Raw genomic sequence first — 20,242 nt, 5'->3', positions numbered from 1 at the left:
GGAGTTGGGAGCATTTTGTGAGCCTCCAAGACTTGAGTTCTAATCCCAGTACCAGAGCAACAACAGCAACAAAAACCATTTTCTATTACCAAAATAATCCTGACAATTAATAACCTAAGTTGGTAATGTGTATTTAGTCCAGACGATGCTTAACCAGACTCAAGGGTAAATAGACTGAATTAGGAAAATTGAGTCAGAACTGGAGCTAAGGAAATAATACAAAAATAAAGGACTAAAATCTGAAATTAAAATTTAAACAAAATTATAGCAGTTTGAACAAGAAAAAGATATTTTTTTATGAATAATGGGGTTTTGTGTTTTTTTCTGACCAAGGACTTGTACTCAATGCCTGTGTGCCGTCCATTAGCTTTTTTGCTCAAGACAAGCACTCTAGTGCTTAAACCACAGCTCCACTTCCAGCTTTTTTTTGGATGGTTAGAGCAGATTATTTCTGCCCAGGCTGGCTTTCAATTGTAATCTTCAGAGCTCATCCTGGTATCTACGACTGCAGGTGTGAACCACAAGCACCTGGCTGGAATAATAGTTTGAAAGATTCAGTTTTAGAAGAGTTGGAAGACTAAGCCGAGTGAGCAGGTATGCTGAAGCCAAGAAGCTAGAGGCTTTATTATTTGTTCTGATGTAGGAGAAATTATCTTCAGATTGTTTTAATCCTGGACAAAAACACTGTGGAAAAAATATCCAATGTTGTAAGGAATTTTGTGTTCTCAATTTGGGAATCACTGAGAGAGAGAAAAAAATAAGAAGCTGTCCTGCCATAGAGCTCAGAAGTTTAAGTTGACTAGGCAAGTATTCTATTACTTGACCCCTGCCATAGGCAGGTGGTTTTCAGTTAATTTTCAGACGAGGTGTTCAGTTTTTGCCCTGGGATGGCATTCAGATTTGCCTTTTCAAAAGCTGTGGTTGATTATCAGTATGCAGCTCTACTACCAGATTTACAAACCAACAATTATATAAATGGAACAGTTGTGGAAACAGAAGTAGAAATGTAGAAGTCTTGTAAAACTTTGTGTTCCTTGGAAATGGAGGTATAGATGATGGAGAGCTAATATGTTATAGAAATCTTGCCCATGTAATTGTAACCCCTCTGTACAGTATTTTCACAATAAATTAAAAAAAAAGAAATTTGAATCTCTGGACTCAGAGCCTATAGCACAATTGAACAGTACTTTAGTAGGTCATAAATGTCTGATTTCTACTCCCAAAATGACAATAAATACCACCCAGGATATTAAATTGCCTCAAACTGGCAAATTTCTTTGCTTGTCACATTTAAGTCAGGTTTCAAAACTTTTCTAGGACCTCGTTATATGATTTTGTAGAAACTCAGATTTTTCCAAATATCACTGGCTGGGCACTTATTGATTCCCCTGAACATAGACTGGGGGCATTTTCCATTAGCCCCATGGGTAATACTTTATCCTGCACAACAAAACAAGTGCTGATTTGACTAATTTGGAGCTGATCTAGGTGGATTCTAAACATCAATGGAAGTCATCCTGGATCATGTTCTTCCTTGGTGGTTCATGCAGGTACACCTGCATCACATGTGGGGTTCAGAACCACTGGAATGTGCACAGGACTCAAAACCTGTTTGGGCTTTGCTACCAATGGAACAAACCCCTCTATGTTCACATGCTTTCTGGAGTGCAGGGATGGTTCCAGATCTCCATTGGTCACCATCACCAACATCACTAATAGATTCCTTATCTGGAGTTCAAGAGAAGCTTCTCTACAGTAATGCTAACCTGAGAATGGAAATAAGCACAGGATTTTAGAGTGGACTCTAGAAGTTAAGGTGCAACTAAACTTCCATGAGGATCTAATGGGGGATCAGTATAGTTTGAAGTTGGACTGAACACTGATGAGTGGCTATGTTCATGTATTTTCAAAAAGAAAAATTACCTGGCAGAGAATATCCATAAAAGAACATTTTGCCAAGCCAGGTAGTACTAGGGGCTCTTGGCCATTCAGGCCCATCCCTAGACACCCAGGTTCCATCCCTACTCACAGGCTTTGAGGCATCTAAACAAGGACTTCTTCCCTTTTTCTTGGACTCACTGGTCACACAATCCTCCAACTTGTCAAGAAGAATATGTAAGGGGAAGACCAGTCTGAAGAGGGCAAGTTGAATTTGCCATACTGTGTAAGTTCTTTCAGGGTGTCATGGTCCTTACGCTCATAGAATTCATCGTTGTATAAGTCCATCCACACAGTGAAGATGAAACAAATGCTGCTGTGGGCAGATTGGTGACAAGGAAAGTGAGAGCCTGACCTCCCAATCTTGAGCCTTCTACCACAGCCCCTTTCTGCCAGGACTCATGCTGTGGCTGTCCATCACATATGCAGACTTGCCTGTTGAGAAAGGAAGGAGACTCCTGGGAGCAGAATGATCATCACAACATACTTCCAGGAGCTTCTGAAAGACAATTCTCCAAAATTCACCCTGTGATAGGCAGTGAGAATGTTGTTTCTGCACAGGATCTGATTTTCTGCACACTGCTTTCCCTGTCATCCACTAGAATCCACAATTGCAACCACATTCACAACTGTGTCATTTGGCATTCACTGAAGTGCCAAGCCTCAACCCTCATAAGTGGTAGACAAACAAACTTGCACTTTGGTTCAGAAGCCTCAAAGATACCCAGTTTTCAGGAACAGAACTTCTTTTTGTGTCAACATCCACTTACTGGTTTACTTGTTCATCTTCCTCCCAGTTATGGTGAAGGGATCTGTACCAATAAGAAGAGAGAAGGAAGTCAACTCTATGGTTCTCCTTTTCTGAACTAAGAGGACACCTATGGGACTGGCTAAGTCCTACATGGTAGTAGAAAAGTGATGGAGAAACTGATGAGATATGTCTCTACAATACTGTGAAAATTCTGTGAAGAGGCTTGTATGCATCTGTCCAAAGTAAATGTCTGTAATCCTAGCTAATATCTGAGGATCACAGTTGGAAGCCAGTCTAGTCAGTAAACTCTAAAGCCACTCATCTTCAATTAATCAGCAAAAGGACAGAATTGGACCTGTGGCTCAAAGGGTAGAGTGCTAGCACTGAGCATCAAAAGGACAGCACTAAGGCCTTGAATTCAAGTTCAAGTTGCAGCCTTTCCTCTACCTACATTACTTCACAGGCCTGCAAGATGGCTATTGAACCCTTATTTATTAATGGGAAATGTGATTTCATAGGGCCTCACTTAGATGAGGGTCATTGTTAGGTGCCACTGGCTCATGCCTGTCATCCTAGCCTCTCAGTAAGCAAACTGCTGAGGCTCCAGTATCTTCTAAGGAAAATGAAATGCCCTGGTGACCCAGTCCTAAGAAACTAGCCAGGGTGTACACTTCTTTGTCTTATGCCAACCTCCCATGAGAATACCCCCAAAAAACAGGAAGTGGAACTGTGACTCAAAGTGGTAGAGTGCTACCCTTGAGCAAAAAAGCTCAGGGACATGACCCAGAGCCTGAGTTAAAACCCCATGACTGACAAAAAAAGATCACATTTATAGAAAGTAGCAGAGCCACAAGTCAAACACAAGATGGTTGAGTGCTGGAGTTGAAGTTCTATAATGTTTTGGGGCATATTGTAAGATGTTATTAATAAGAAGATCAAAACACCACGGAGATAAACAAAAAATCATCAAGTAGTTGCTTACCTTTTTTTGGGTCAACTCCAGCTTTGCCGTGGGTGGTGTGCAGTTCCCCAGAAAAGGAGAAGAAAATACACCATAGAGGATTCCACAGCACAAGCAAGAAGCTATGGCTGGCATATGTGAAGCATGGAGAGCAGAATTTCCATGACTTGAGACAAACAGGACACAGGATACATACTACAGGTGCTCAAAGAAGTCCCAAATTTCATTCCCTAAGAAGGCTCTAGGGGGTGATGAGATTTGAGCTGCACCTTGAGAGACAGACTACAACTGTGTATAAAGAGAATAATAAAACCAGGCACCAGTGGCTCACTCTTATAATCCTACCTACTTAGGAGCTAAGATCTAAGGATCAAGGTTCAAAACCAGCCTGAACAGGAAAGCCTATGAGACTCTTATCTCCAATAAACGACTAAATAAAAAAGTCAGAAGTGCAGCTCAAGTTTTAGAGTACTAGCCTTGCCCCAGAAAGCTCGAGAACAGCACCATGGCCCTAAGTTTAAGCCCCAGGATTGGTACAAAAGAAGGAAGAGGAGGAGGAGGAGAAAGAGAAGATTCTAGTAGACTGGAAGGAAATACAAAGTTGAAATTTTCCAGGTATACACTGTATAATTGGCCTTTCAAAAACTTAGATTAGTCACCTAAGACTCAGGAGGAAGCAGGCGGTCAGTCACTGCACTACATGTGTAGACGCTGGAAGTGAAAAGCAGAGATGCTATACCCTGGACTCTCAGAAAAGAGAAAACTCAGAAAGAAACTGGAATCTACCTATCCCCCATCTCTGTAGCAACAAGATGAATGAAAAACCTGGAAAAGGAGTGTGTGTGATTGTGACCCACACACCACTGTTTTGTTTTGGGCAGAGAAAGTAGGATTCCTGAGGTCTGGACACTCATCCACGAAATGGGACTAAATGTATTTTCCCCCCTAGGGAGATCAAATTAGATAATCCATTTAGAAAGCATTCTAGCCTATGAAACAGAATAACATGAACATTCCCAGGACTGGACAACCTCCTTCTATACAAGTGTATGCATTCTATTTGGGACCAACCTAAATTAAGCTAAAAGCTGTTTCTTGATCTTTTTTTCTTTAATTGTGCATTGATCTTTTTTAAAAAATTGTGTCTATATGCATGTGTGTGTGCACGCACGCGCACAGCACACCACACCACACACACACACACACACACACACACACACACACACAGCACGTGCACATGCATACTGGAATTATGCTAGAACTCAGGGCCTGGACACTGTCCCCTAGCTTTTGATTTTTTAAATTTTTTTCTCAATGTTGGTGCTCAACCACTTGAGCCACAGCACTACTTCTAGCTTTTTGTTGGTTAATTGGAGATGAGTCTCACAGACTTTCCTACCTGGGCTGTCTACAAACCACTCTCTTCAGATATCAGCCTACTGAGTAGCTGGGATTATAGGTGTGAGTCACCAGTTCCCAGTTTTGCACTGGTTCTGGTTTTATCTTCTCTGCTGCACATAAAAGTATCTATTCTATTTTCATATCTTAGTTCTCCAAGTATTTGCAGCCAATAATTACCACCATTTCCCCTCTCCCAACCAAAGTTCTAGACTATTCAAAACAATCCTTTGCCAGCTGCCAGCGGCTCACAACTGTCACCCAAGCTACTCAGGAGGCTGAGTAGTGGTAGGATTGTGGTTCAAAGTCAGCCCAAGCAGGAAAGCCTCTGAGATTCTCATCTCCAAATAACTACCAAGAAAAAAAGGCAGAAATGGAGCTGTGGCTCAAGTGGTAGAGTGCCAGCCTTGAGCAAAAAAAAAAAAAAAAAAAAAAAGCTCAGACACTGCATCGAGGCCGAGAGTTCAAACCCTAAGTCTGTTCATGTATGTGCACATGCGCGTACACACACACAAGCATACACAAGTATTCCATCTCCTTCTGAGGCTCTTCAGGGTTTCACACAAAGACAGAACACCACCTTCTGTCTGACACTTTCTAGAGTTTTCCATATGATGACCAGTAAGAAACACGAGTTCTAAATGTAACCATACCTAGAAGCTAGTTGATCCTCCTACCGTTAATGGTTCTGAACTACCTTACTTTCCTTCTGTAGTCAATCTAATTCTTGCTGGCTAGCTCAACATTCAGCCCACATCCTTGAATAAATAAAGCTTTTTCTGATGAAAGGTAGTGCTCTACCTCTTGAGCTACAGAACCATTTCTGGCAATTTCTGAGTAGTTTATTGGAGATCAGAGTCTCATGGACTTTTCTGCTCTGAACTTTTCTGACTTTTCTGTTTTGAACTGCAATCTTCAAATCTCAGCCTCCTGAGTAGCTAAGATTACAGGCATGAACCACTGGTACCTGGCTTCAGTCTTTTTTCTTTGCTCCAGAATTCCTCTCATGTTGATCCTCATGCACTAAAAGACAATTCAATGTTACTGTCAACATGATGGCTTTTAAAATCAAATTTCTCTGCATACAGTCTAGACCCTTCTATATCACAAGCCACTAACAAGTTATCTGAGATCTGATCATCCACACAAGGCAGGTGACACTAGTAATATTTAGAAGAATTGTCAAAACTGCAAAACTGAGGATTAAAGAAGTAGTAAGGTGGGCACTAATGGCTTGTGTCTGAAATCCTAGCTATTCAAGAGACTAAGACTGAGAGGATTGTAGTTTGAGGCCTGACTGGGCAAAAATGTCTGCAAAAATCCATCACCAAAATAACCAACAAAAAGCAAGGCTGGAGAAATGGTTCATACAGTAGTGCACTTAGCCATAAGCAGCAAATTCAAGCCCAGTTACTGGTTAAAAAAATAATAATTTTTACTTTTCACTGTACACTTGAACCACTCAAATGCATATCACCAGAGAGCCCAATTTTAAGTGGTTTTCCTAGATAATTAATATATAGACAGGGATGAGAAGCTCTGAAGTAATGACCTTGATACTTAAAAGGTTTTTTTTTAATACATCATCGTTGTTCTATATTTTTAAATAAGAGTAGATTATTAAAACCAGTTAATCAGTGAGGTCTAGCTTTCACTGTCAACTATGTGTAGTTATTTCATTTAGCATAATCCATGAGCTGGACAGTGTTTGGCAGTGTCTTTATATTTCAATTTACATAACTTTCAGTATTTAGCTGTTCTGAGAAACATTATGTATGGGCTTAAGCATGTAAATATCTTCATAGCCACTCAACTGTTTACCTAGGATAAATTCTGAGATGAGGAAGTACTGACTTGGAGGGTAATACACACTTTTCAGACTTTTGAACATGTCAAATTGCTATCCTTAATGGAATGGTCAATAGCATTTGGGGCGCATTAGAGTTACAAATAAGAAAAAAGTGGAAGAAAGAGCCTTCCTCCGGGATTTATTTATTTATCTATCTTTAAGTAGTTGTACAAAGAGGTTTCAATTCAACACATCAGTTTAGAAGCGCAGGGCATCTTTTGAAAAAAAAATTTGGTTTTTGGTTTGAACTCAGAGCCTAGTCGCTGTCCCTGAGCAAATTGATTTAAACAATAAAGGGGATTTATAGGCTCATAGAACTGGCAAGTACAGCATTTAAATGAATTTCAAGGCTAGCAGGATTCTGCATTTTAATAATATCATGAAGGATCTGTCTATATCATTTCACCTCTCCCCTTAGCCCTGTGCGGTACCAGACTTTTTTGAGTTAAAATAGCTTTTTCTGTAGCCAGCAATTGCAAATGCCTATACAGGGAGAAAAGGAAGCTCTCTAGAAATGAATGGGCCTGGGGAAAATTATAGTTGTTTTTGTTTCTGTTGGATGGAGGGCTTGAACTTGGGTCTGAGTGCTGTTCCTGAGCTTTTTCTGCTCAAGGCTAGCCTTTGAGCCATAGTGACCAGTTTTCTGGTGGTTCATTGAGGATAAGAGTCTCATGGACCCTCCTGCCTAGGCTGGCTTTGGGCCGTGATCCTCAGATCTCAGCCTCCTAAGTAGCTAGGATTACAGGTGTAAGCCACTGGTGTCAGGCTAAAAAATTATGTTAAAGGAAGTAACTCTGGTCCAGAAAGACAAAAGATCACATGTTCTTTCTCATAGATGGAAGACAGACCTCATTTATAAATATATATAAGCACACACTGAGTCATGTGCATATATATATATATACACACACACACACACACACACACACACACACACACACACACACACACACACACACACACACAGAGATACATACTACAAAAGAATTAACTAAAGTATATGGTATATCATTAACGGAAATAACATGGTATATGCAGGGGAGAATTCTTTGAAAAACTATAACAAAATGGATAACAGGAAGCTGGAACTTGAGGTGGGGGGTAGGTGGATGAGGTGGTACGATGTGGAGGGATGGAGAGAGGAAGGGTTGGAGAATGCAATCATCATATTCAATGTACATCTGTGAAAATGGAACTAGGTAACTTGGGTGGGGTTGAGAGATGGGAAGAATGATGGAAGGAATGGCGTGGATCAAGATGCATTGTACAGCTGATAGCTGATGGCTCTTGCCCATAATCCTAGCTACTCAGGAGGCTGAGATTTGAGGATAAAGGTTCCAAACTGGCCTGAGCAGGAAATTCCATGAGATTATCTCCAAATAACTACAAGAAAACCAGCAGGGGAGCTGTAGCTCAAAGTGGCAGAGGGCTAGCCTTGGGTAAAGAAGCTCAGGGACAGCGACTAGGCTCTGAGTTCAAACCAAAAACCAAATTTTTTTTTCAAAAGATGCCCTGCGCTTCTAAACTGATGTGTTGAATTGAAACCTCTTTGTACAACTACTTAAAGATAGATAAATAAATAAATCCCGGAGGAAGGCTCTTTCTTCCACATTAGGCCTCGCCTGGAATTGACTGATCAGAGATGGGATCATTCTAATTCACTTAAGCTCAAATATAAAGGAGCAGCCAGCTGCTCCTTCCAGACCTTATAGCTTTCAGGGGTGATGTTCAGATGTACTGGGGAAAGGAGAAGGTGACTAGAGGAGGCACCTACAAAGCCCGTACTGGATGAGCAACATGTGAGAAAATAAAAACTTGGTGCTGCTTACATATTTGAAAAAAGAAGGGAAGAAAATGGATTTGTGAGAAATGGGCCTAACATTCAATCAAAAAAGTCTACCGTAGGCCATTTCCACAGGTAGTGAATCCATTAGCAGGCCTTATGCCCAGGAATAGAAAGCACATAGACTATACTGTATGTAGTATGTTACATTCACACAAGTGCTGTGGATGTAAAGAACTGTAGTATTGGGAGCTGGTACGCCTGTAATCATAGCTACTCAGGAAATTGAGATCTAAGGATCAATGCTCCAAGCCAGCTCAGTTCTGTGAGACGCTTATCTCCATTTAACCACCGGAAAACTGGAAGTGGCACTGTCGCTCTAAGTGTAGAGCACTCATATTGAGCAAAAGAGCTCAAGGACAACCCTGAGGCCCTGAGTTCAAGCCCCAGGACTGACAAAAATGAAAAAGAAAAAGAAAGAAAGAAAGAAAGAGATATCTTGGAATAGGTAGATTAGTCAGGCAGAAGAAATCAGGAATAAGCCTGCAAGATTTCTCTTAAAAAAAAAAAAAAAGAAAAATAGGGCTGGGAAGGTGGCTTAGTGGTAGAGTGCTTGCCTTGCATGCATGAGATCCTGGGTTTGATTCCTCAACACCCATAAGCAGAAAAGGCCAGAAGTGGTACTGTGGCTCAAGTGGTAGAGTGCTACTCTTGAGCTGAAGAGCTGAGGGATAGCACCCAGGCCCAGAGTTAGGCCCCACAACCAACAAAAAAATAAATAAAAGAGAGAGAGAGAGAGAGAGAGAGAGAGAGAGAGAGAGAGAGAGAGAGAGAGAGAGAGAGAGAGAGAGAGAGATGATCTGAGAAAACTTCCCAAGCATTCTAACTTCCCTTTGACCCAGATAGGTTGGATAAAATGAAAGTAGGATAGTCTTAAATGTCTTTAGGTAATTCCATGCCCCAAGAGCTAAAAGGGAATGACCAATTAAAAATATCATGGGTCGTGACCAATGAGCAAGTCACCTTCCAGCAAATCATTAGCATAAAAGTTAAATGACACCTATATACATTAAAAGAAAAGAACCCACCATAGATTAAACCAGTTAGTTGGCAAACCGCTATCATGACCCCTCTCACCCAGCAAGAACGTTTTCTCTCTCCTCTTCTCACATGCATAAATTGAAAACTTTTAACACTTACTCCTTGCTGTGGATTTCATTCCTTGAGTTCTCCAGGCAGTGACACAGCAAGATCAGGATCTGCTGCAGCTCTAGTGGTGGCCACTGGTGGGGTGAAAGCATTAGCAGGCATGGTTTGTTGCTGGGCTGAAGGCGGTGACATAATTGGGCCTCTCTGGCTATGAAGGAAACAGCAGGTAAGAAAAGTCAGTGTTCTAAGCTGTCAATATTCACGTGGCTAGAACTGGCCTTGTAGCTTTAAGTCTAAGGTTAAAAAACTTCTATGAGAACTTCTTGATGTTTATGGTACCTTGCATATTTCCCTCTTGAAATAGCAATTGCTCTTTCTTTGAGTTTATCATGTGTCAGAATTTTCTAGAAACATACACTTGGGCCCACCCAGTTCTATCCCCTGTTTCCAGGCAAGGTTGTTTAGGCTGTTATTGCCTCCCTTTGAGAAATGTTTCCACTGTGTATAGTTTTTTTTTTTTTTTCAGTCCCGGGGCTTGAACTCAGGACCTGGGCCCTGACCCTAAGCTTCTTTATGCTCAACGCTAGTGCTCTGCCACTTGAACCACAGCACAAATCCTGGTTTTTCTGAGCAGTTTATTGGAGATAAGAGTCTTAAAGGACTTTCCTGTGCAAGCTGGCTTTGATCCTCAGATCTCAGCCTTCAGAGTAGGTAGGATTACAGGCATGAGCCACCAAACACCTGGCCTATAGTCCTTTTATGACCTCATAGAATAGCTTTAGGTCCAGCTAGCTGCCACTGCTGCAGAGAACAAAGCATTTGCTTTTCCTGTCCCATTTCAAGGGCCTTTGACCAGGTCATTACTAGGTCATTTACATGGCTCAAATACAGCAAAACTCTTTTTTTTTTTTTGGTCTGGTCATGGGGCCTGAACTCTGGGCCTGGGTGCTGTCCCTCAGCTCTTCAGCTCAAGGCTAGCACTCTACCACTTGAGCCACAGTGCCACTTCCGGCTTTTTCTTTTTGCTTAAGTGGTGCTGGGGAATCGAACCCAGGGCTTCATGCATGCAAGGCAAGCACTCTAACACTGAGCCACTTTCCCAGTCCCGCAAAACTCTTTATTACACCCCTCCCCTTTCCCTCCCTTCCTTTCTCAGGGCTACTTTCCTATCATGTGTCATTTTAGGTCACATATCACTCAAACACAACAAAGCTCTGCTCTCTCTTTTTTCTCCATCCCTCCTTCCCCACACTCCTTCTCCTTTCTCCAATCCCTCTCTCCATTTCTTTTCTTTTCTTTTTTGCTGGTACTAAGATTTGAACTCAGGGCCGGGTGCTATCTCTTAGCATTTTTTACTCAAGGCTAGTACTCTGTCACTTGAACCACTTCTAGCTCTTTCCTGGTTGATTGGAGATAGGAACATTATAGATTTCCCTGCTGTAGCTGGCTTTGAACCATGATCCTTAGATCTCAGCCTCCTGTTTAGCTAGGATGACAGGAATGAGATGGCTATTTTTTGAAGAACCCTCAGTGCAGTTTCATTAGTACAATTTGATTAATATTCATCTTTTCACCATAGTGTGGGGTTCATAAGGGATCTTTTTAAACTACTGTGTCTTCAGTGTCCTTGACATTGTACTAACACCTGCTTTACTTATATCTTTAAATAAAATAACATTTGACTAAAAAAAAGCAACATATGTTCTTGAATTTTATTTTCATTACAACTGTTTCTCATTTGCAATCATGCTTAAACAAGTTTCTTGAAGTTAGGGAAAACAGGGTTTTGCAATTGCACGTATGAAATTCACTCCCAAATGGTAACAACTCCTCTCATTGCCATGAGTATTTGAGTACAGATTCCTTCGACTCACTTTCAGAGCTAACCAGGTTCACTGGTTCCCATTGATGGACAGGTAGACTTAGGAAAACATTCCCAATTGAGGAACATGTGTTTCTATAGCTGTCAGATGGAAGCCAGTGTGGAGATCCCATTTAAGGAAACATGGTGGACAGAGAAATCACAATAGCCAGGAGAAAATGACCAGGTGCACCAAGAGCAAGAAAGGGACTAAGTGGAAGATGCTCCCAAGATATTCCCCATGTATGCAACTTTCCAACCATGGTCTGTAATAGAGACAACCCATCAACAGGGTCCATGAAAAGGGAGACAGCCAATCAGCAAAATCCCCACTCCACCATACTGGCTCAGTAGCTAGAGCAACAGAACAAAACAGAACAGCAGCAGCAGCAGCAGCAGCAGCAGAGTACTAGTAAAAGCAGCTCTTTTGATTTGTTGTCCATTAGTTTTTGGTATACATTTTTTTTTGGTGGTATCCTGATGTAGATGCTCAGTTCTCCCATTGTCCTATCTGAGTACATGCTTTTCCCAACCTGGGACTCCAAAAAGAAACAGAAAATGCCACATGTCTGTCTCTGTTGGACGTTGGGCATAGGCATCAGGGAAAGGCCATAGGCTGGTTTGCTTTGAAAAACTTGGGTGGGGTGTGACCAGTTTCTAATTGAATTCCATCCTATCAGGAACGAGATCTTCATCTCTTCTCAGGGTGCCCTTGACTAGCAATTCCCTCTGCTAACATTGCAGTCGGCTACAGTTCTTTCAAACCCTGGGCCCAGAGGAGTCTGGGATGTGAAAGTATTAACCTGTAGATTAATTTCTCATGCCAGTTGTGTTATTGGATTTCTCTCTTTGCCAACTCACTTTAAATGGCTGTAACTACTGAGGTCTCCAGTGAACCTCAAAGTAGAAATGATGTTTGCAGAGAAGGACTGCATCCATTCCATCTACCCTCAGAGCTCCTGCACAGACCCTTTCTCTTCAGCAGAATGGAAGTGCATTTGTAAAGGTGTAAGCGTTTACATTCCCAGGACCTTTAAAGAGTATTAACTTCCTCCAGGTCTCTGAACGAAGCAATTACTTGGCTAGAGATAGAACCATAGTGATACATATGAGACTAGGTTTCCTTCCCTTCTTCTCTCCCTCTAACCCCCTCTTCTTTCCTCCCACCCTTTTTCTTTGTCCTTCTTCCTTCCTCCCTCTTCTTTACTTCCTCCCTCTTCTTTACTTCCTTCCTTCCTCCCTGTCCTTCCTTCCTTTTCTTTTTATTCTAGTACAGAGACTGAACTCCAAGGTCTGGCTGTCCTTTAGTTTTTTTTTTCCCCAAGGCTAGCATTTTACCACTTGAGTAAACTCTACTTTTAGCTTTTTGCTCATTAGTTGGAGATAAGAATCCCATAGATTTTTCTATCTGGGCTGGCTTCAAACCAGTATACTTAGACCTCAGCCTCCTGAGTAGCTAGGATTACAGGTGGGAGCCACTGCCTTTCTGTTCACATCAAATATGCATGGAACTGTTTCCAATCAAGGCCTCTGAAGAGAGAATTGGGAGAATAAATCTTGGGGCTTGCAGTGTGGCTATCCGATGAATGATTCTGAACTACAGAGTAGAGACTAGTTTGTGTGTAATCAATATGGATTTGGTTCCCCATCTTTAAGTGTAAGAAATAGCAAAGCAGTTCATTGCTCTATATCCAACTAAATGCAGTTCTGAGTCTCAATTTTCTAGTTGCCAAGTGTTGGAGTTTCCCTCCCTTTCTTTCCCAGGGAGCAGGGTATCCTATGTGACTCTGGACGCATGGGCAATAATGTCCACAAAGTGCAGCTGGTGATGGGGCTCCCTCTTCAAGCTTTAGAGTCCATCAGAAGAAGGCCATGGTGTCTCTGTGGACTGAGTACAGGTCTGGCCACCCCTGGGGAAAGTCATGAAATCACTCACAGGAGAACAGGCTCTTTTTCTGAGCACACCTAATGCTATTGTTTTCAATTTTGATGGCTGATTTGAGCATACAGTGACAAGCAGATGACAAAAAACACTCAAGAGTTAGATACAAGCTGGGCACTGGTGACTCACACCTGTAAATGTAGCTACTCAAGAGGCTGAGATCTGGGAACTGTGTTTCAAAGCCAGACTGGACAGGAAAGTCTGTGAGATTTATATCATCTCGAATTAACAATCAGAAAAACTGAATCAAAGAGGTAGAGTGGGGGCTGGGAAGGTGGCTCAGTGGTAGAGCACTTGCCTTGCATGCATGAGGCCCTGGGTTCGATTCCTCAACACCATATAAGCAAAAAGAAAAAAAGCCAGAAGTGGTGTTGTGGCTCAAGTGGTAGAGTGCTAGCCTTGAGCTGAAGAGCTGAGGGACAGTGCCCAGGCCCAGAGTTCAGGCCGCATGACCCGACCAAAAAAACCCAAAAGAGGTAGAGTGCTACCCTTGAGCAAAAAAGCTCAAGGGACAGCACCCATGAGTGGCAACAACAACAACAACAACCAAAAGAGAACTTGTTAGGGGAACCTTCTTGAAAAGCCTTGAGGTGAGACAGGCCATTTTTTGGGTTGCATACATGTCATCCTGTTTAGCCCCAGGAAAGTTTTGCTATAGAGAATGCTCACCTCTGATTGTTATCTTATATGGTTAGCTTGTGGTGAGCTTTGTCCCCACCCACAACATGGTTTTTGCCTTTAAAAGCTTTGTGCAAGCTCTGTTCTGGGCTGCAGGTCTTTGGGACAGGAGTCTACCTGTAGTCACCGACATTTTACTGAAGACTCCCAGCCAAGCGCTGATGGCTCACACCTATAATCTTAGCTACTAAGGAGGCTGAGATCTGAAGATCACAGTTCAAAGCTAGCCCAGGCAGGAAATTCCGTGACACTGTCACTGTGGCTCAAGTGGTAGAGCACTCATCTTAAGTTGAAGAGCTGAGGGACAGTGCTCAGGTCCAGAGTTCAAGCCCCACAACTGACCAAAAGAAAAAAAAAAAGATTCCCAATTTGACCTCTCAAGATGTGGCTTCTCTGTATCTTGCAAACTATTCCCATATAATAGAATCCAGTGACCTCCATCTCTTCCTTGTCTCCCCTCCCCCATGCACTCTTACCCATTTGTCCTCTAGGAAATTTAACTGGTCATGCATGCCACTACAGCCATCTCCACAAACAAAACCTGCAAAAGAAAATTCAAAATAATCTTCTATTCAGAAACCTGACATTTGACATATGTGGTTGTCCCTCAGGTATATCATTCAAGTTACAGCCTGATGGTAGAACGAATTGCTGGTGTACTACTGCATAGGAGACCCTAGGTCCAATTTCCAGCTATTCCACAAACCAGCTCCAGCCTCTTGTCCCTATAAACCAAATAAAGACACACAGTGAAGATGAGAGAAAGGAAATTTATTACCTTGTAGACAGGGGGGAAGACAGCACTTCAGCCCTTCTTCAGAAATATAGACAGGATCAGTAGCTTTGAATACATAACTGGGGGAAGGGGATATAAGAACTACAGTCTTCAAGCTATATCCTGGTACCTCATATCTGTAATCCTGGCTATTCAGGAGGCTGAGATCTGAAGATCAAGGGTTGAGACCAGCCCCGGCAGGAAAGTCTGTGAGACTTTTATGTACAATTACCCACCCCCAAATGAGGAGTTGACCTGTGGTTCAAAGTACTAGAATGCTAATCTTGAGGAAGGGACAATGCCCAGGCCCTGAGTTCAAGTCCTAGGACAAAAAAAAGAGTTACAATCTTTGGTCAAAATTTGGTTTCTTTCTCTCATACAACTTTGCATAACCTTTGAAATAAAAAGCTATTTTAATTAAGTCCTATCTCCTTGTATTAGTTACATCCTGTTACAAGTTCCTGCTTTGGCCAGCTTTTATGGCTTTAAATTTTTTCCTTTTTAGTTACATTAACTACTGAAGCCACATTGCTAAAGTTTTTTCCTCTTTTTAAAAAAATTTCTTTTTAAAGAATAATCTTTAGGTAGTTATGCATAGGATCTTCCATTTAATAAGTAAATACAATACGTTTTGATCAGCGTTACCTCTTGAGACAAGGAGAGGGAGACCCCAACACGTCAACTTGAAAATTGAGACTCAGAACTGAATTCAGTTGGTTGCAGAGACATGAACTGCCTGGCTGGTTCTTACACTTAAAGATGGGAAACCAAATCCAAATTGATTACATATAAATCAGTCTCCGCTCTGTAATTTAGAATCATTCATCTGATAGCCACCCTGCAAACCCCAGATTTCTTCTCCCAATCTCTCCCTTCAGTGTACTTGACTTGAAACAGTTGCATGCTTATTTGATGTGAACAGAAATGCAGTGGCTCCCACCAGTAATCGTAGCTACTTAGGAGGCTGAGCCAAATTATAGGAGTCTTTATTGTCACCTCGGCAGACCAACAGATGCACAGGAGTATATATGTCTGAAATTGTGCTGTCCTGAGACATCTCAGAGTTAAGTCTTTCAAAGAGAAAAAACACATCTTTTTTGGCAAGCAATGCATAAGACTTTTTTTGTTTTATTTTACAAAGCATATACAGACACCAAACTTAGCATTATCAATAAATTTAGACTTACTTCCCAAATATGGGGTGGCTGGAATTCTTTCAGGGAAGGGAAGGAGGAAAGGAGAGAAGAAGAATAGAAGAAGAATAGAAGAAGAAAAAGAGGAGGAAGAAGAAGAAGAATAGAAGAAGAAGGAGAAGAAGAAGAAGAAGAAGAAGAAGAAGAAGAAGAAGAAGAAGAAGAAGAAGAAGAAGAAGAAGAAGAAGAAGAAGAAGAAGAAGAAGAAGAAGAAGAAGAAGAAGGAGAAGAAGAAGAAGAAGAGGAGGAGGAGGAAGAGGAGGAGGAGGAGGAGGAGGAGGAGGGGAGGAGGAGGAGGAAGAAGGAGGAGGAGGAAGAAGGAGAGAAGGAGGAGGAGGGAATGGAGGAATAGGTAGAGGAGGAGGAGGTAGAGGAGGAGGAGGGAGGAGGTTCTATCTCTGACCTGGCCAAGCAATTGCCCCATTCACAGACCTGGAGAAACTGCCCTTTTAAGGTCCTGGGAATGTAAAGGCTTACACCTTTACAAATGCATTGCCATTCTGAACACAGAGAAGGTCTGTGCAGAGGTGCTGAGGGAAGACGGAATGGATTCAATCCCTTCTCCCCAAACATTTCTACTTCTGGAGTTCACAGGAGACCTTAGGCGTTACAGCCATTTAAAGTGAGCTGGCCAGAGAGAGAAATCCGATAGCACAACTTGAGAAATTAATCTAAATGTTAATACTCCCACATCCCAGAGAAAGAATGCACAGATCAACACCCCTCTCCTAGTCATGGGTGCCTAGACACCTTGAGCTCTTCCTCTTCCCCAGTACCTCCCATGCCACTTCCTTTGTGGTCAGGGAGTGCTTACAATTCTAGGCCAGTTCTAATGGAAATTGAGGTATGTGTGTAGTGGAACCCCTTGTGCCTTTAGCTTGACCTTTGGGCAATAAAGTCCTACTAGGGCCTCATGCACACAGGTCACATCTCATTCATATACTTACATTATGGGATAACAATTTTACACATGCACAGATTCTCCTCTAAAAAAAAATCTTCCCAGTCATGATCCCCTCCTCTGCTATAGTTACTAAGAATTCCTCCCACATTCCCTGGGTGGTAGAAAGCAGAAAGTCCTCCTTGGGTTTCCTACTCTGATTCAGGAACAGATAGTTCCCCTATGGTCCTTTTTCAAATTGGAAAAAGAAAACATTTTATCTATTTAAATTTGAATTGTAACTACATGTTAGTTCCCACAGTCAAATACCATTTATTAGAGTTATTTCACTAAGCTGGAATTTCACCTCAGCCAATTCAAGCACTCTTCTGTCTCAGGAGTAAAGGCAATTATAACCACCATACCAAAAGGTCATTTTTTAAACAGTCAACATCATCATTCTAATTATTCAGTCAACAATAACAAAAGGCACACTTTCACAGTGGGCTTTTATAGCCAGGATATTATTAAATGTGAATCCCAAAAGGGCAAATTCATAGAAGGAGGAACATATGTTGTATTAAAACAACAGTAATTTGTTGACATATTCTGCACACAAATGATGTACATTATGCAAACTAATTTGGCTTTGGTGTTAGAAAAAGATTTTTGTAAAATGGGGGAATATTTGTTTTTTCCATAATAGAGTTTGAACTCAGGGTTTTGTATTTCCTAGACTGGCATGATACTACCCAACCTGCCTGCCCAGATTTCCTACTGGTTGCTGTGAAGCATTGGGTCTCACTTTCCACCCTGGCATGATCCATAGACAGATATGCCTACTTTTAGCTATCATCAGCTGTGTGCCACCACATGCAGCTTCTGCTTAAGTTGTCCTCAAATCACAATCCTCCCATACTCAGCCTCCCACATAGGGAACTTTTTCTGCCCCATAGATATTAAAATATTTAAAGACGCAATTTATTTCTTGCATTTCCTAAAAGTGATTACAGGCATATTAGATGTTAATTTCTGTAACATTATACTTCAAGTCTTCTAGAAAAGCTCCTTTGCAAAAGGAGAGAACACACCCAAATTAATAAACTCAGAGATGAGAATGGAAACATCACCACGGAAACAACCAAGATTCAGAACATTATAAGGGAATAATTCTCAAAACTTTATGCTAATAAGTTTGAGAACTTGACAGAAATGGACCTTTTCCTAGCAAATATTGACATGCCAAAACTGAACCAAGATGAGTTAAACCAGCTTAACAGGCCCATATCAAGCATTGAAATAGAAACAGCAATAAGAGACCTCCCAGCTGAGAAAAGTCCAGGACCAGATGGTTTTACAGCGGAATTTTACAAGGCCTTCAAAGCAGAGCTCACACCAATACTCCTCCAACTCTTCAATGAAATTGAAAGAGAAAGCTCACTATAGAACACATTCTATGAAGCCATCATAACCCTCATCCCAAAACCAGGCAGGGACTCATCAAAGAAAGAGAACTATAGACCCATTTCTTTGATGAACATTGATGCAAAACTTCTCAACAAAATTTTGGCCAATCGACTTCAACAATTCATCCAAAAAATCATACACCATGATCAAACAGGATTCATTTCAGGGATGCAAAGCTGGTTCAATGTCCGCAAATCAATTAATATTATTCATCACATCAACAGGAGCAACAATAAGAACCACATGGTAATCTCAATAGATGCAGAAAAAGCATTTGACAAGATCCAACACCCCTTTATGATGAAGGTTCTGGAAAAATTAGGAATCCATGGATCATTCCTCAATACAATAAAGGCTGTATATGACAAACCTACAGCCAGCATTATACTCAATGGTGAAAAACTAAAGCCATTTCCTCTTAACTCAGGAACAAGACAAGGATGCTCACTCTCTCCACTTCTCTTCAATCTAGTATTAGAATGCCTAGCTACAGCAATAAGACAAGATGCAGACATAAAGGGGATCCAAATAGGGAAAGAAGAAATAAAACTCTCCCTCTTTGCAGATGACATGATCTTGTATTTAAAGAATCCCATAGACTCCACTCCCAAATTACTCAAGCTGATTCAAAACTTTGGCAAAGTAGCAGGTTATAAAATTAACCCCCAAAAATCAATGGCTTTTCTGTATGCCAACAATGAGAAAAGTGTGGCTGAAATTAGGAAAGCAACTCCATTTGTAATAGCCCCACAAAAAATAAAATACCTAGGAATTAATTTAACTAAAGAAGTGAAGGACCTCTACGATGAAAACTTTAAAATCTTGAAAAAGGAAATCAACACAGAACTTAAAAAATGGCAAGACCTCCCATGCTCCTGGATTGGCAAGATTAACATCGTGAAAATGGCAATACTTCCCAAGGCTATCTACAAATTCAACGCGATACCTATCAAAATTCCACCCTCATTCTTCAAGGAAATAGAAGAGGCAATCCAAAAATTCATATGGAACAATAAAAGACCCCGAATAGCAAAAACGCTCCTCAACGGAAAGAACACTGCTGGAGGAATATCAATACCAAATTTCAAACTCTACTATAAAGCCATAGTAATCAAAACAGCTTGGTATTGGCATAAGAACAGACCTCAGGACCAATGGAATAGAATTGAAAACCCAGAAATGAACCTACAGACCTATAGCCATCTAATCTTCGATAAGGAAGGTAAAACAATAGAATGGAAGAAAGACAGCCTCTTCAGTATATGGTGCTGGCAAAATTGGTTAACTACATGTAGAAAACTAAAGCTAGATCCTTATATATCACCCTGCACCAGAATCAACTCCAAATGGATCAAAGACCTTGAACTCAAAGCAGACACTCTGAAAACATTACAGGATGGAATAGGAGAAACCCTAGGTCTCCTTGGCTCAGGCCGAAATTTTCTGAATAGAGACCCGGAAACACAACAAATCAAAGAAAGGTTGGACAAATGGGATTGCGTAAGGTTGCAGAGCTTCTGCAGGGCAAATGACATAGCTAGCAAGATCAATAGAAAGCCCACCGATTGGAAGAAGATCTTTACTAGCCATACAACGGACAAGGGTCTCATATCTAAA

At 41.3% G+C, this 20,242-nt stretch overlaps 1 long non-coding RNA gene across 1 annotated transcript; it reads right to left on the bottom strand.

Moving 5' to 3' along the window:
* Nucleotides 1–212: 212 nt before the first annotated feature.
* LOC138830276 (uncharacterized) lies at nucleotides 213–12,753 on the bottom strand. Its single transcript, XR_011372952.1, has 3 exons — nucleotides 12,552–12,753; nucleotides 9,881–10,033; nucleotides 213–2,750 (listed from the first exon to the last, which is right to left on the bottom strand). It is a non-coding gene; the product is annotated as an uncharacterized lncRNA (long non-coding RNA).
* Nucleotides 12,754–20,242: the final 7,489 nt, after the last annotated feature.

Source organism: Dipodomys merriami, unplaced genomic scaffold, assembly GCF_024711535.1.
Source record: "Dipodomys merriami isolate MVZ:Mamm:240054 unplaced genomic scaffold, mDipMer1.0.p SCAF_1870, whole genome shotgun sequence".
NCBI classification, from domain to species: domain Eukaryota; kingdom Metazoa; phylum Chordata; class Mammalia; order Rodentia; family Heteromyidae; genus Dipodomys; species Dipodomys merriami.
Note: the sequence above shows the minus strand (reverse complement) of the source record. Positions and strands in the feature narration are given on the sequence as shown.